Raw genomic sequence first — 17,983 nt, forward strand, 5'->3', positions numbered from 1 at the left:
AACCCATACGACCTTCAACCCAATGCCATAAGCTAACTGCTTTTATTTATTTTATTTTTTAATTTTTTTTCTAATTGCTTTTAAAATGAAACAGTGAAATAAATGCCAAGCTAGAGCTCACATGCCGACAGAATACAGAGAAAATGATTCCTTTTTATAGTTTATGTGTGATGGGAAGAGGGGCGGGTAGACTTTATTAAATAGACATTTGAATTGTGCCTTTAAAAACGAAAGCAATTTTAAAAGGCAGATAATTGGAGGAGTCATTACTATGATGATCATATTTGGGCACACACAGGAATGCAATAAACATTTTTTTAATGAATGAGTTCATTGGATTTGGCTACACCTTAACATGAACTATATTACACTTCATTTATATTTTCATTATGTATGTATGAACCTAAGTATTTATGCCCTAGGTATTTTCCACATAAGGACATTAAGGCTAAATAAGTTAAACAAATCAAGGTAATACAGTTTATAAATAGAAAACCTAGGCCTTGAATCCAATTCTGATTATCCTATTCACCTGTTCACTAAGCCCCACTATTTTCAGACACCATACGAATATGCTATATAGATGTAAAAGAAGTTTGCAACCCTATTTCTGTTCAGATTGCAAGATATGGGTATAGTCTGGGACTTCACAATGTTTCAAACCAAACAGCGAAAATCACAGTAAACATCCTTAACCTGATCTCTGCTCCCAATTCCAAGCTGGAAATAGACAAGATTACTTTTCAGAATAAAAGAAAGGAACAGTCTAAAGTTCAGCTTGATTTATTTTTGGAAGCTTTCTGATACCTCAGCAAGGCAACTATTTGAGTTTATAAGTCCTTGTCCAGCATCTTGTTACTGGAGTAAACAAAGACCCTCTTATGGAAACAGAGTACTTAGTACTTTGAAAGTAGTAACAAAGTCAACAAGAGTCTGGACACAGTGCTTGCCTAACTATACTAACAATAAAATAGTAATCGTTATAGGCTCTAAAAACAGATTTGTTAATTTCTGAATTCAAAACAAGAACTGTTATTCTTTCTCCCATCCACACAGGAATTTAAAGGCCTTAAAGTTAGTCTATCCATATACATGCTTTCCTTAATTCCATTTATGATTTGGTAAATAACAAAAGTGTTTTAGCAAAGTCAAGAACTTAATTCTACCATCCCAATTTTAAACATTTCATTTTATTTTAACCAAGAGATTTGAGATGGCCAATTGATCACACCACTGAGCCGTGGTTACCTACTTTAAGTTACTTCTGAAATACTTTAACCTAATAGTCTCTTAAACTTGGCTGCAAAGATAAATCACCTGAGGAGCTTTTGAAAATCCTGGTGCCCAGGCTGCATCCCAGATGCAGGTGTGGCCCCGACATCAGTATTTTTATGACTCTTCGAATGATTCTAGTGTGCAGCACAGGTTGAAAACCTGTGCTATAAGCACATAATGGCACTGAAGCAAAAAACAGTTAATTATACACATCTTAAATTATAAGAAAAAAGTAAAACAAGGAAGAAAACTCGTAACTGTATAAAAAAGGTCAAATAGGTAGAAATCGTCTATAAAAATTCTCATGCCTATTTCAACAAAAAAAATCGGGGAAAAGAATTAGGAGATCAACAGATATCGATTTCTAAGACAAAGAAACAATTCTACTTTGCAAATAAAGAAGCCATTTCCAAAAAGAATCAGTTTTCCAAAATTTCAGGCAAATGGTAACCTTGAATGTAGAACTTCAAATGCTACCATGCAAAACAAGAGGTACACAAGAGTGAAACAATAAAAAGTAATTCTAATACATTTGCGCTAGAGTACCCTTTCTTTACAGTTCTTCCTGTTGAATTTCTACCTATTATTTAAAATCCAGATAGATATCTACTTTTTCCTTAAAGTTTCCTTTGATCATGTCTGAAGAAATTCCTACATCCCTCTTCTGGTCCATCACAGAGACTAATATTTGTACCCTCATCATATAACCAACTATAAAACCAAGAAGGTAAGCTCCATGAAGATGGTGGTTTTCTTTTTTCTATTGTGTTCACTGCTCCACTCACAGAGCCTAGTTTAGTGCCTGACTGTGCTCTATAAGTACATGAATTTAAAGGGGGGGGGACAATTAATTAGCAACTAGGAGCCAGTAGACTTGGTAATGGAGCTCTGAAAAACAAATATATATCATTTACAATATATTATTTTCACAATTTTAAGTGAAAAAAATCAAAGTACATAAAAGTTTACATTTGGGTAAAATGACAGAAGAATATATGGAATATATGCCCAGAGTAGTAGTGGCCTGTTGTGGCTGGGGGCAAAGTTAAGGGGTACTTACTTTTATGTATACTCTTTAGTGCCCCGGGCATGTATTACCTATTCAAAAAGTTAAATATATATGATAAAAGTTTGTGTCAACATTTACCATGTTAATAGCAAAACCCTTTAAATTTTATATTTCGATTAGTTGAAAATAATTTCATTTATATGAAAGTATAATATGAAAATAACACTGAACAAGAATTCAATTAGAATTCTTATCCTTTACTTTGCCAGTTACCAGATAGATGACTTAATTTCTTAATATGCAACAGAAAGGAATGGTTCTTTCTAACCCTAAAGTATAAAATGTCAACCAATGAAGATAGCATTGCTGATTTTTTTTTGACAAGAAGACAAAACATGTTTTGAGTAAGTAACATGAGGGAAACTCGCACCTTCCTCAACAATCCCCAAAAATCCATGCCCTGGTGAATGCTATATATGGTCTCTTTGTACATATTTATGAAATTGTACCATATCAGAGATTACTAAAATAATCTAACAAAAGGTCAAGGGGAACTAGAATTAAGGTTAAACTCAAAAAATGTAAAACAATATTAAATAAAATGTAATTTTTATGATGAGGAGGGGAAGGAGAAAAGAACCAATATAAACCAGTACCTACTGTGTGTTAAGCAATTTCACATAACTTTGTGTGAATTTAGATCCCCCAATAAATGCCCCAATTTTATTCTAATTTTACAGATGGGAAAATTTAGATTCTGTGGTTGAATAACCTGCCCAAAGTCACACCCGATGTGTGACAATGAAGTGGTTTTTCTCTAAAGCTCATGTTCCTTCCCACTTTTGTGCTACCTTCAAAATTCAGTCTTTAAACATGACATATTGAAAATTTCACAAATAATCTTAATTCTGCATGACTAGAACTATATTATAAGCTACAGAATGAGAGTAAGAGAATCAAACTGTGGCTTAAAATGTGGTTGGAATCACAAAGTTGCATCAGATTTAATTTCTCTTCTTGGAACATCTATGTGGCTATCCATACCCAGACTGTCTTTCTCGTTTCTCCTTCATGAGCATACTGCAATTCAACAAAAACTATAATGTATCAGCGCTGTTTCCAGGAAACAAAATGTATAAAAATTTTCTTTCTTGTGGCACTTGCATTCTAGTGGGGGAAGAGACAAACAAAAACAGTAAACATATTAAATAAGTAAAATAAAGAAAATACTAAGTATGTGGGGAAGGAGGGAAGCTGGATAGATCAGAAGTGTGGGAGGAAAGGAAGAAGGGTTGCAATATTAAATATTGTATCCAGATAGGTCTCACTGGGAAGGTGATATTTTAAGGAGAATGATGACTTGTTATCACGTGGAGTTATTAAAAATATTATGCATATGTGCACATAGGGGCATGTGTGAATGCATGAATGTAAACATGTGTGATGGGGAGAGAATGGAGAAATATACTACTTTCTGTGGTACTAAAATAATCTTTACACCCTCCAACATAGTTCTTTTGGCTAAATCCTGGTTTTACTATGCACTGTATTTATTTTCTACCTTGATTTTAAAATTACTATTCTCACACTGACAAGGAATAGAACAACATGTCTCACAATGGATGTAAGTAGTTTTATATAGTTTTGATAATGTGTCAGTTTTCTGAATGGGGGGAGGATGCAGGAAGACCCTAACCCCTCCCCTCCACTTTGTGTCCCCAATACTGACTTTAGATTTGCACACACTCCTGATGACTCTATTTGGTAAGCTCCTAACATCATAATTTTTGACATCTAGCTCACCCCTACCCCACTTCCACACTTGCTATCCTATTGTATTTTTCAATTCTCAAAACACATTTCAAAAAGTCTTTATTAGTCAATACAGGCTATCTATTGTTATAATAATAAACAACCCCCAAATCTCAGGAGCTTAAAACAACTAAGACGTATTTATTGGTCATGCTACATGCCAACCAAAGACTGGCAAGGGTGCTCCACATATCATAGTTACACAGGAACCCACGCTATCAGAGCAGCCGTCATCCTAACAGGTACCAGTCACTGTGCCAGAGTCAAAGGAAGTTTTGGAGGATCTCATACAGGCAACTAATGACACATAAAACTTCTGCTCATAATTCAATGGCCTGAAGCAGTCACTTCACCCCAGCCAATAGAGTTAGGAAGTACAATCATAGCAACTGACCAGCTAAGAAAGAAAAGCCAGTAAGTAACACTACTAACCATTAAAGACTCCAACCTTGATTACTTGCTATTACTTGAACCTAGCTACTCACCCACCCCCTAGACACTATTTTCTAGTTCTCCATTTAGAGGATTCTCCCCTGCCTGGAAAAAAAAAAATGCTGAGACTCTGTACTGCATCCAGTCTATCCATTGGCTTTACACAATTAAACTTGTCTATCCTGAGATGCTATGGATTGAAATAACAATGATGATGAGGAGGAAGAAGACAAGGAGGAAGATGGGGTTGATGCGGTCACTTATGTAAAATACACTGTGTGCCAGGCACTCTTTCAGGTTTTTACATATAAAACTCTGATCTCCATAACCCTGAAAGTTTGTGTTGTTATTATCTCCATCAACAGTGATTTTTTAAAAAGATGTATAATAAACAATAGTATTAAAATACAAATTATAAGAACATTTTTAAATGATAAGAATTCTGCAAATTTGCCTCAAGGCAATCCTCTCCAGATTCATAAACTGGAATTATCCGATGAAAGATGTTTCTACTACTTTCAAAAAATAATAAATATAGCAAAAATTACATCCAATATCCAATTAAACTTTTACTTTGGTGGAGGGGAGGGGACACTCTCCATACACACATAATGTGTTATTTGCAGAAAAGTTACTATGGGTAGCAGTCAGAAATCTATTAATGAAAATTATTAAAATAAAGCAGTTGGTTTTTTATGTGCAATAAGTATTATTTCCAAATGTGAATACGATTCTTTCCAATTTTGTGCTATAACACACCACTAAATTTTACTACTTAGCCCCCAAACCAAATTTGCATCTTTATTTGCATCTTTATTTGTATCTTCAAAAAAAGTTTTTTCTTACATGAAAGAGAATAAAGTGAAAGAATCATATGCAACTTTTTTAAAATTTTTATTTTTCAGAGTAGACATTCAATATTATTCTATATTAGTTTCAGGTGTACAGCAAAGTGGTTAGACATTTATATAATTTATGAAGTGATCCCCTTGATTACTCTAGTACCTACCCAGCACTATATACATGGTTATTCTATTATTGACTATATTCCCCATGCTGTATTTCACATCCCCTTGACTGTTTTGTAACTACCAATTTGTACTTCTTAATCCCTTCACCTCTTTCGGCAAGCCCTCAACATCTCTCCAATCTGGCCATCAATCACCAGTTTGTTCTTTCCATCTATGAGTCTGTTTTCCTTCTACTTGTTTGTTTTGTTCCTTAGATTCCACATGTAAGTGAAATCATATGGTATTTGCCTTTCTCTGTCTGACTTATTTCTCTCAGCATAATACCCTCTAGGTCCATCCATGTTGTTGCAAATGGTAAGATTTCATTGTTTTATGGCTGAATAATATTCCATTGTATATATGTACCACCTCTTCTTTATCCAATCATCTACTGATGGACTCATGTGCCACTTTTTAGACACTAAAATTTGAAATGTTTTGTACCTGTTTTAAATATTAATAGGATTGGATATCATGTGAACCCTAGACTAGCAGCTTCTGAAACTTTAATGTGCATACTAATCACTTGAGAATACTGTTAAACTTCAGAGCCTGATTCATCAGGTCTGGGGTGGGACCTAAGAGTCTGCATTTCTAACAAGTTCCCAAGTATCTTGGTCCATAGATCATACTTTGGGGAGCGAGGTTCTAGACAATCACAATGCTTAATATTATGCTGATACAATTTCTTTTTAAGTTAAAGCCCTGCTTTATAACATGTAAAAATCATAAAGTAATTTTAAAATTCATGTCAGTGATATGAAATTATATCTGAATATTACAAGAGTCCGTGAGTCAAAAAATAAATAAAATAAAATAAAATAATAAAATAAAATAGGTTGGGCAACGTTGGCCTAAAGCAGTGATTCTCAAAATATAGTTCCAGGAACAGCAGCGTCAACATCACCTGCAAACTTATTAGAAATGAATATTCTCAGGGCCAACCCTATATTTTCTGAATCAGAAATCTGGGAGTGAGGCCCATTAACTGACAAGCTCTCCAGGTGATTCTGATGCAGGCGAAAGGATGAGAACCACTGGACTAGAAGGCCAATGGCCAGTAGCATGCGTGAACTCCAAAAACGTGGGGGACACCACTACTGGACTCTGTTCCCTCCTCACTGATCTTCTGAAGCACAGCCATGTGAATGACTTAGAAATCACCTGGTCAAGCAACAAGTGGACAGAAAGCATCTGCTAAGGAGGACTCTGAGCAGCTGGAAAGGAAGAAATTTGCCGCAAAATCTCATTTTCTACTGAAGATTTCCCTGCTAAGCGAGGTGAGGTTTTGCTAATCTAGAAAGACAGTTTATACCCTTTGCTTGAGCCCAAACCAGCTACAAATGCTGAGGAACCAAGACATTCATTACAAAGATAAGCAATCTACCAAAAATCATTAAGCATGTGATTAACAGCAACCACAAAGATTAATAATATACCCTCCACTTCCAAGTACTGGACCAGGAGCATGGAAGCTTAATCTGAAAAGGTTATGGATGGCTGAAAAATGGGGTGGTGGGAGAGGATGCAAATGAACATCAACAAGAGAGTGAATACACTGCAGTATACTTATACAATGAGTGTACTATACACAAGTGAAAATAAATGAACTAGAACTATAGGATAAATCATGATAAATTATATGTATTCCTCAATACAATGCAGATCAAAATTTATTGAGGAATATATATAATAGTAAATCATTTATATAAAATTTTAAATAATATAAAACTATAATATATATGATATGCACTGAGATACAGATCTCAGGAATTAATACATATGAAATAAAAGTGTAAAGAACTACATACATTGAAATGATAAACACCAAGTCTAATACCTCCTGAGAGAAAGGGAGAGAATGCAATAGCCAGTCCTGTTCTACAGAGAGAGTACCTGTGTTCTTTTATATACAGGAGAGGTAATCCTTAATGTGAAGAATGAATATATATCTTTGTCATGTTGTAGCCTTTTAAAATAATAGGTAGAAATGAAATAGCCAAAATAAATATTTTTGTTTTAACCATAGTATGCCTCCTTGGCAGCAGCGTGTTCTAAGTTACACTGTTAGAAACTTAGGTCAGATCCTGACTAATCAGCAATGTGAGGTCACTGAAGGACTCAAAAAAGAGTAACATAATCCAAATTTATTTTTGATAGATTACACCAGCAGTTACTGTGGGAAATGGATAGGAGAGGAGCCAGAGTGGAGACAGGGAGTTTTAAGAGGGTGTTGCAAAAGTCCAGGAAATAGATGGTAAGAGCTTGATCATGGGTAGAAGAAACAAACATAGGGAGAAAAAAAAGTACTGCTACTACAGAATAGCAACAGAATGTGGTGATCAAGAAGGAAAAAGTAATCTTGGATGACTTGCAGATTTCCAATTTAGGAAAACTGGGTAAAAGATGGCAACATTTAAGAGAAGGCCTGCAGAAAGAAGGGCCACTTTGATAGGTAAGATGATTTAAGTTTTATACATGGAGAAAAGGATAGATGGGGAAAAAAAACAGAAAAAAAGACAGTAGAATTAGTGATTGACTAGAGATAAGGAAAACCTCTACTTTTATAAATAAAATGTTTTTAAATACAGAAAAATCCTTCCAAAGCGTAACTGCTACGATTTCTGTGATCTCTGCCAAGAAATGACAATAGAATTTAAAATGCCCAGCTGCCTGACTGGTGAAGAAATGACATCACCGAAACAACTGTCAAAACAATAATACATAGACACCACTCATTGTGTGTACAAATTAAAAGGATTTTTAGAGAAGCTACTTACTCCCTAAACATAGAGACTTTTGTCTCCCTTCCTCAAATTGGATGTATTCTCAAAAGTTAAATCTGTAGTGTGTTCTAGACCTTAAAAAAAACCCATGTGATCAATCACTTCTAAAAATCTGACAGGGAGCCAAGTGTGATACTATGTAAGAATAAACAGAACTATTTACTCATTTTAGTGACAATTAATATTAACCTTGAGCAACAGGAGTTCCTACTAATGTCCTGCTTATTTATTTTTCAAATCTCCTTTAACCTGATTAGTATTTGTTCGATGATTATGACTAAATGATAGCATCCATACAAAATATCTGCTGAGCTCTGTGGAATGTCTTGTCTTCGGAATTTTGCCTAGTATGAAATGAAAAAGTAGGAATTGATAAATAGGTAGTGATAACACAGCATACCCTGAAGGCATTTTCCCCTTATTAATAGTTGTATTCTAGTATTTAGAAAAATGGAAAAGGCAAAAGGTTCACTCAATAAGTGTTAACTACATAAAGTTAAAGGAAGTAATAGCTATAATTCAGTTATTAAAGTGACAGAAGACAAGGCAATTTCTTAGTGTTGCCACCAAATGCTTACTTAAGTTAAAAGCCCCTTTGAGTATGAGTACATTTCTCCTAGAATATTGCAGTTCTGTATAATTCTCCAGTATCCTAAAAAAAAAAAAAATGTTTCTTGCTTCTCATGAATAACATATTATATTATCAATTAACTTTTGCATATATCACTCACTTTTCTAAATCCATGTGCCTCCTTTCATTCCCTCACCCTGCAAAGAATTGTACCAAATCTAGGACAGTTGACTCAAAATATCCACACCATGCTACACAAAGACTTCTCTTGTTTTAAGCTATAACGTAGAAATTGAAGATCTTTTGGACCCAACTCTCCCTAACTTTTAGTAACCTATATCATAAGGTGAAAGAGAGGAACTAAAGGAAGCACAGAATTTCTAAAATATCCAGTCCTCTGTTCTCTGCCAGGAAATGCACAATAGATATCAAAATGTGCAGCTGGTGTACAAATGACATCATCCGAATGTCATCTGATGCCAGTATTTATAATTTTAAATGTCTAAAACTTAACTCTTTAACTTCTGTTGAAAATCTGGCACTCCTCTTATGATCCTTATCTTGGTAAAGGGCATCACTACATAGCCAAATATCTAAAAGATAGATAAATCAGAATCATCTTCACTTTCCGTTTGACTTCCTTTTCTGATACCCATTCAATGCAAGCCTTGTTACCAATTTTAGGATGTAGATTAGTTGTATTCTTTATATTATCATCTGCTTCTAAAATGAGTTTTAAATCTTAAGTATATAAAATTCATTGGGTTGTTAAATAAGCCTATATCATTTCTATCAGTTAATAAGTTAACACATGTTGAAAGACTACTAGCTATCTACCATTCACTAGTTCCTTACTAACTAAATGTCTATTGGCTTATTTTTAGAGGTAGCATTGTGCCTATCTGAATAACTACATTTCCCAGACTTCCTTACAGGTATATGTGGCCATGTTTCCAAGTTCTGGCCAATGATGCTTAAGTTGTTGAGAAGGACTTCCTAGAAAACACCTTAAAAGGGCACTTAGGGGGACCGTTTTTTAGACTATATAAATGTCTAACAAATGTACTGTATACTTGAAACTAATAATAAAATGATTTTTTTTTTAAAAAAAAGGAGGTAGACAATTGGTGGACAACTGCAAATGTGTTTGCAGGAGCTGCAGCAATTCAAAGTGACATTGGTTTTATCATGAAAATGCAACATCAGTCTTGGACTCTCTACCTCCAAAAAAAATAAATCTAAATCTTGTTAAGCTACTGTTATTTTAAGTTTCTGTTACCCTCAGCGAAATGTGTCTTCTATTGGACATGCTACTCCAACAGAGATTACTGCTCTGGTTTTAGAAAAAGATATACCAGCCAAAATGCAAAGTCACTGGCAAAATGACTTTGGACATTTATTGTTTTTGCCACAGCCTACATTCAGTCATTTTCTGTGAACAGTAATCTGAATTTCCTCTGGTGCAGCAATACTCTCCCTGCTCTCATCCCATGTGCTTTGAATAGGGTTGATGACAATCCCAGCTCCAAGGCTAGGCGAATGACTTTGATCTAAAATGACTGGAATCCCACGCCCATGACCATGGAAATGGTTCAGAGATGAACATAGTATCCAGCTAAGACTAGAGAGAGTCAAGCCCAGGACTTGTATTCAGACTCTTTTGAGTTGAATTTGAATCTGAAAGGATACATACCCCATTTTGCTTCTACACAGCGCCCGAGAATGAGGTCAACATGGGAGGCAGAAAGTTAAAAAGACAGCAAATCCCTGAACCTTTCAGTAACATAAATGAACAAATTAAAAAAATGCTCTTTTTGCTTAAATTAGGTTCCTAACCAACACAAAGAACAATAAACAGGTTCCATTTATAATTTTGTTTTTAAATAAAGAAAATTACTTCATAATGCCCTTGCGTAAAATGCTAAAACTCAAGTGAAGTAAGCAGAGGTTTCCTTGCATGTTCCCTCCATGAGACAACTGACTCCTAGGCAGCAACTTTAAAAATTTCTTTTAATTTACACATTCTTCAGTCTCAAACACAGAGTCTGGAACATAGGCACTAAATTGCTGAGCTATCATATCAGAGGGTTACAGTTCTTCGGAGGTTTTACAATCAGATAAATTTGTCACAATTTTTCAAATTCTTCTAAATTAAATTAAATCCCAGTAAAATTAAGCCATGGTCTGTGAGTCATGCAAAGTTCAGAAAATCCATAAGGAAAAAAGGAAAATGTATAGGCTTAGTTCATATAATGTTCTGCATGCCTTCATAAGCTAAACTAATGAGTACATGATCACAAAACCTTCAGAAGGCAAAGAATCATAAGTATATTTTGCTTCTAGATCATTAAACTAGGTGCAAAATGAATTTAGAAGATCAACCTTTGAAAAAAATAAAATACTAATAGCCTTTACCTAACAGTTCCACTATTAGGAAACAAATTAGACTTAACTGTATCTTAATAAGTTTAGTTCATTTTAAAATAAGAATCTTACTCAAAAATCATTCCAAACCTTTAAAAATACTGTATCTATCTGGCACCACAGTCTTTGCTGTGAAACCAGTCCTTTTTTAGAAATGCAGAGTTAAGAACTATTTTTACCCTTCATTCTAACAAACGATAATTGATTGCAGAATAGAATTGGTGTCTGAAGTTAAGCAGTGCACAGTAATATGATACTACACTCTCAAAGTGTACAAATTTTTTAAATTGTTTTTCTTCTCGACTTTTACCTTCTCTTCTCACAGAGTAAATATTTTAATAAAGATGTATCAAAAATCTGTTAAAAGTTTAGTTATCCCTTCACTATTTTATTACATTTCTAATTAAGGCAATAAACATTTTTTAATACCCATCAATTTATTAGGTGCTCCAATGAGAAAAAAAATGTGTCTTGCCTTCAAATATCCATTTTTATTTCAGAGAAGGGACTTAGCAGATCCAAAACTACCTAAAAGACAAGAAATCACTCAAAACATATTAATATATTGACTATATCAACTATACAGAGAAGTGACTTAGCAGATCCAAAACTACCTAAAAGACAAGAAATCGCCCAAAACATATTAATATAGTGACTATATCAACTATACATATATTCATAAAAGTTGGCCCTAATTATCTATAAAATGATATATAACCATATATCTACAAGCATCTGTTTTAGAAATAAAGTATTATACGAAGTCAACAGAGCTGACTTCCAGTTGAGTTTCATGGGACTTGGATTTATTATTTTTTAGTCTTACTTAGTATTCGAAATTATCCATGTATACAAGTCTGACTAGAAAAAAAATGTATATTCTTTAGGAAAATTATAATCAATATATCACAAAGTTGTCATCTATTTCTGTCCTGAACTGGCTTTGGTGATCATGCTACATTGCTGGAACTTATACTAACAGATTATTTTCAAAAGCTTCATTTATATCTTCCTAGTCAATTTCTTAAAGAAAATAAGATTTGCTTTCATCAAGAACATGGAAAAGATGAATCTTACAACAGCAATATACATTTGGTGTGTAATTTTAAATTTTATCTCTATCTACATTATTGTTTTCTGCTATTGTTTGATTAAATTAAATATATACTTGAATATCTTCTTTAAACAACTAGAATACCAGTTCCTATACAATGCATATATCTTGCATTCTCCGCAGCACTTGGCATCTTCAAAATGTGGGTGTGCCTCATCTAATCAGTTGAAGTCCATAAGAGAAAACAGACTGAGGTCCTTCAAGAAAGGGGAATTCAGCCCAAGGCTGTCTTTGAATCGAGCTGCAACATCAAGTCTTCCCTGCGTCTCTGGCTTGCCACCTACCCTGCAGATTTTGGACTTGCCAGCCTCCACAATTGGATAAGCTAATTCATTTTCATGTGTTATTCATTCTCTCTGTCTCTCTCTCCTCCTATTCTCTCCACTCTTCCCTCCCTATCTTCATATACTTACTATTGGTTCTGTTTCTCTAGTGAACCCTGACTAATATATTCATTATTCCATACGCCAGCTACATTTCATGAGACTAAAAATATGATTTAAAATATACTTTAAGGCAAGAAGTTACTGGAGGAAAAGATGTATCAACCTCAATATAACCAAGGCCTAAACTAAGAATGCTAAATTATTATAAAAAGAAGAGATAAGGACAGTTGTATAAAGAATAATCTATAGGATTTATCTCTAGAAGTGAGAAAATGAGCAGACAAATAGACTATTCTATAATTACCAGCATATTTCGATTCTAAGCCATACTGTTTTGTTTTGTTTTTAACATTGAAAAGCATCTAAAATTGTGATGTATCTTATAATCACTGCCAGCCAGATGGCAGTCCTAACATAGCTATCAGTGCCTGTGCATACATATCAAAATTTGCGGAATCAGTATCAGAGGCTGAAAGGAAAACCCAGGAATTGTACAGAATTCTCTTTTAAAGAATGTCACATCACCAACTCTTGTTAATACAAAGGATGATGTTGTACTTAAAAAACATGGACAATGAGAACTTTGAATAAGAAGAGATTTTAATGCCTCTCTTTTAATGTGAAGAAGTTTGAGGAATGCCTCAATCAATTTATTCTACTTATATTTTCTCTTTTCGTATGCATAAAGTGATATTTTTAATATTACCTTTAAAAAGCTCTTTAACATGCATAAAATAAAATTGTAATACTAAGAAAGCATTGTTTTATAGCTAAAATTGCAGAGGGCTTTTTTCCCAAGTAAATAAAAACAATGCCATGTCTTAAAATGAATGTAATCTTAACTGTGATGAAAAATGGCAGCAAACTGGCTATCAAAATTTCTAGTGTATAAAACTAATGACAACTTCAACCACCTTTTGAGCCTTTACTCTCAAAATTGAATGTACATCAGAATCTCAAGGGCTTGAATAAGATCACTAGGCTCCATGCCCAAGCTTCTGGTTCAAGGCAGCACAACTCACGTCAGACATAACGCTTGAGCAGGACTGAGAATCCTCATGTACTCTTTGACCTGGACAGGATTAGCTCAGGGGCAAAGGGTTGAGTCTGAAGAGAAAGTGCAACAAACAGTACCTGCAGCTGCACAAGGAGAGGGGCAGCAATGATTGACACATGAGTGATACATTTCCAAACCCAGCTCTGATACCAACAATCTGTGTGGTAACTGCACAAGGCACTATTATTTCCAATTACTAATCTAAAAAATAAATAAATAAATAAATAAATAAATAAATAAATAAATAAATAAATAAATGGAACTAAGACTGCTTCTTGCTCTAAAATTCTAAAATCTTTAGCCCCAGGGAAGAAAAATTACTATAATTTAGGTCATTCGTGATCTAGATAGGTTTTCTACTCAGGCCTCACTCAAAATACAACTTTCAACAGTCCAATTAAAATTGGACCCAGAATACAGAACTTCCAAAATAGTAGAGTGAGGAGGTTAAGTAATTCTTCTTAAAAAAAAAAGAAAAAAAGATAAAACTGGACAAAATTGTCAAAAACAGCCACTTCCAGACTGTTGAAAATGACCAGAGGCATACAAATGAAGAAGCTTTTATTTAAGAAAAACTACTGTACCTGGGGGTAAGAACATCACCCCCCTCCAGCTGCAACAGTGCAGTAGTTCCACCAGGGCTGGGCAAGGCATGAAAAGCAACAGCTTTGCTGGAGGGAACTGACTGGTTTAGAGCAAAGTGTGAAAAAGCACCATGACTATGGGCATTGTCAAAAAGAATAATCATGGTGGCAAATAATCACGCAAGGCCAATTACCATGGTTGCCTATAGTTGTGATTCTGGCTATATATAACGTTATCACATCAGAAAAATACTGGAGTCTTGAGAACATATCCTCCATCACACCTAATCTCAAAATGAAGTTGCCTGACGTTTTCTCTGCCCTCCTTACTCATTGCCCTCCACTCCTCGCCCATCCACCAAAAGTGCAAGAACTTGAAAACGAGATCCAAAGGCAAACATATTGTATATAAATTCATGTTTTCAATGAAGACATTACTCCACTTTAGCTAATCAGAAGTCAATCACATCTATTTCTTGACTCTCAATTGGGTTCTAGTTAGATGAGACTGTAAAATGGCTGAATTCCAAGCAGAAAAAGTTTTATTACATACACTAATAGAAGTCACCTAGGTATGGCCTAGAAAATTATTTCTTTTGGCCTCTTGTGACACTGAGGCTAGGGAACTGAGATATCTTTCTCAACTTAGGATTTCCTCATGATTATCCCTACACACACACACACACACACACACACACACACAGTTCAGAGTTTATGTTGTCAAGGAAAATGGGACTGCTGACTTCATAATAATTCAATCTACATAACTGTCAAATGAACATTTCTTTCACCCAAGGAGGTATAAATTGCAGTAAGGATTAATAATGAACATTAAAGTTGTTTAAAGGGTCTCCCTGTCTGTCCTTTATTTAATCTTATATTTTATTTATTTTTATACAATGTATTCTTATTTATGACAAGAATGAGTTAAAGATAAATCGATGTTTATTTCAATATAAAATCTTTATTCTGAGAATGAGAACATGCTTACTTATTCATAATGGGAATCAACAAAAATATATATAGAGAGTAATTTTCCTTTGAATACAGAAACACCTTCGGAGCATAGCAGGCACTCCATAAATATTTCTCAAATTAAAGTAATAATTTTAAATCACTGCAAAAATTATATTTAATTTTATTGTTTACAATTATTTTCTCAAAGTAAACATGGATATTCTTAGAAATGTATTAAGAATACCAATTTGATGACATTCAATATCAGTATTTTCCTGGTTACATAATTTTTCTTAGTTTCATTTTTAATAAAATGACCATGTAACAAACAAACGGAGACTCGTGGATATGGACTATAGGCTAATGGTTACCAGAGAACTATAGACTAGTGGTTACTAGTGGGGTGAGGGAGGAGGGGGGAGGTACACGGGGTAAAGGGGTTTATATATAGGGAGTAGAGGGGAGGGTGAAGTGGATAAAGGAGATCGAATATATGGTACCTAAAGGAAACTGGACTTTGGGTGGTAAACACACAATAGAATATACAGATGTCAAATGATAATGTACACCTGAAAATGATATAATTGTATCATAATGTTACCACAATAAACTTAAGTTTAAAAAAATAATAAAATAAAATAAAATGACCATGTAGGAAATATAGTAATTTGATAAATCAAATATTTAAGTTTCCATAGAGAACATAAATATACTAGAACAAGTCAGTCATGACAGACTGGTTAAATTTTGCAGTTTACTCTCCAGATTATACTGACTCCAATCACTGTTACATTACTAAGTTTGAAATATTATTTACAAAAATATCTCACATAAAATTAAATATATTGCTGTTAGGTACATAAATCATCAAATGAAGAACAACCCACTAACCTTAATACTATTAACATCAGAAAACTGAGACCAGGAAATTACAATCCCAACAACTGAAACCAAACAAAACAATTTATTAGTTTGCTTATTTTCAGGTAGCCTATAAGTCTTATCTCTTACTAAAAATATTCTGGAAGGCAACTAGGAAGTATAGCAAATGCCTAAATTATGTAATATGTTTATGTTCTTGACTTAACTTCACTTCTAGGAATCAATTCTAATAAAGTCATCCAAAATGCTGAGACACATTTGTAAACAGTAATGTACATCAAGCCACTATTTATACCTGTAACTGAAAACAACCTACATGTTCCCAGTAGAGAAATTAAGTAAATTATAAAATGGCCAAACAATGAGTTATTGCGTGGTCTTTAAAACTGACTATGAAGAACTTTTACTGGAATGAGAGGCACATCATTATTTGAGTAAGGATATGAATGATTCATAATAAATTAAATAATATCACTCATTTTACCATGATTAAATAAATGGTAAAGAGTAGAACATTTGCTTTTATTTGCTAAACCTAAACAAAGAGACCATCAGTTAGTTATTATATTCACCACCTATCTGCTTTACATGTCATATTGCATGTTTTTTGAAAGTTCAAAATATTTTAAAGCAAAATATTAAAATCATCAATTATGAATCATATGCCAGGATGAATTTCACTATACAGTATTAATAAACCCTCTTAAAATAATATATAAAATTGGCTACTTCTGAAAGAGACTGATTCCTAGGTATTATACAGGATTTTGGTTGTGAATTACAACATTTTGTGTTTATTTTGGTACTTGTAATATGTGCTGAACTATCTCTGAGGTTAAACCTTCTAGAGTAAATTCAAATATAAACTAACCAATCCCAGATTCCAGGAATTCAAGCCAAGACTCAGATCATCAAATAAAAATAGCTAGCAGTGAAGTTACAGCATAAGTTATATTTGTATGAGGTGCTATTCACACCTCGAATCAGAGAAAATTAGGAACACACAGTACATACTGAATTCATTTAAAATCCAGTCCCCTTAGTTACAAATAAAATGAAAGCACACGGACAAAATCCTAAAATTCTTATTTTTCTAATCAATGTGGGAGCAGTCTTTTTTAAATTAGGATTTCAGTTTGGCTATGTCACGTTCCAGATTATTAACTTCACATCCAAGCAGAAATTTCAGGAAGCAGTTGAAAATTAAAATAATTGCTATTCAAAAAAAAAAAAAAAAAATGCAGTTCTTCTTTGTGCCTTATTATTCAAGAGATCTTTTTACTTGCAGGTATTATTCAAGAGATCTGTCTTAGTTTGGGTTCCTCAGAAACAAACCTTAACATGAGTGTTCAAATACAAGCAGTTTATTTTGTGAAGTGCGGGAAATGCTGGTAGGGGAGCAGAGAGATGAGACAGAGAAGGGAAGGAAGCCAGTAATGGGTGGTTATAAAGCCAGGTATATTGTGGGCAGCTGGAGCTTAATTCACTAGGAAACTCTGGGAACCAGTATAAAACACAAAACACTGCTTCAGAGTTAACCAACTCAGGGGTCAATCATTGGTTGAGGGCTGTTGTATGTGTGGGGTGGATATTAATTCCATGGCACTTCCAGCATTTCTGGGGGTTTGGGTGGAAGTGGGGTGAAGGAGTCCTGAAAGGAAAGAGGATTCTAGTTCCATAGCTT

General features: G+C 34.0%; 1 protein-coding gene across 4 annotated transcripts in view; it reads right to left on the reverse strand.

The window, feature by feature from the left end:
* TTLL7 (tubulin tyrosine ligase like 7) overlaps positions 1-17,983 on the reverse strand; it is a 119,102-nt gene that overhangs the window by 84,683 nt on the left and 16,436 nt on the right. The window lies entirely within an intron of this gene.

This window comes from Pteropus medius, unplaced genomic scaffold (genome assembly GCF_902729225.1).
Source record: "Pteropus medius unplaced genomic scaffold, Ma_sr-lr_union100, whole genome shotgun sequence".
NCBI classification, from domain to species: Eukaryota; Metazoa; Chordata; class Mammalia; order Chiroptera; family Pteropodidae; genus Pteropus; species Pteropus medius.